A 715-nucleotide genomic window follows, 5' to 3' on the forward strand; every position below is an offset into this window, starting at 1 on the left:
ATACTAGACTAGCTTGTTGACAAATATGGTTAAGGTTTCCTAACCATAGACATGTGTTGTCATTTTATAACGGGATCACATTATTAGGAGAATGATGTGATGGACAAGACCCATCCATTAGCTTAGCATATTGATCGTTCAGTTTATTGCTACTGCTTTCTTAATGTAAAATACATATTCCTTCGACTATGAGATTATGCAACTCCTGGATACCGCAAGAATACCTTGCTGCTATCAAACGTCACAACGTAACTAGGTGATCATAAAGATGCCCTACATGTATCTCCAAAGGTGTTTGTTGAGTTTGCATAGATCAAGCTTATGATTTGTCACTCTGAGTATCAGAGAGGTATCTCTGGGCCCTCTCGATAATACACATCATAAGAAGCCTTCCAAGCAAAATGACTAATGAGTTAGTTGCAAGATGATGTATTACGAAACGAGTAAAGAGACTTTCCGGTAACGAGATTGAACTAGGTATGAAGATACCGATGCTCAAATCTTGGGAAAGTAACATACCAATGGACAAATAGAATTATGTATGTTGTCATAAGGTTCGACCAATAAAGATCTTCGTAAAATATGTAGGAGCCAATATGGGCATGCAGGTTCCGCTATTGGTCATTGACCGGAGAGGTGTCTCGGTCATGTCTACATAGTTTGTTGGGTTTAGTCCCACATCGGTTGTGGGGGGAGACATAGCACTACTTATAAG

The sequence above is a fragment of the Triticum dicoccoides genome, chromosome 4A (genome assembly GCF_002162155.2).
Source record: "Triticum dicoccoides isolate Atlit2015 ecotype Zavitan chromosome 4A, WEW_v2.0, whole genome shotgun sequence".
Classification (NCBI taxonomy): Eukaryota; Viridiplantae; Streptophyta; class Magnoliopsida; order Poales; family Poaceae; genus Triticum; species Triticum dicoccoides.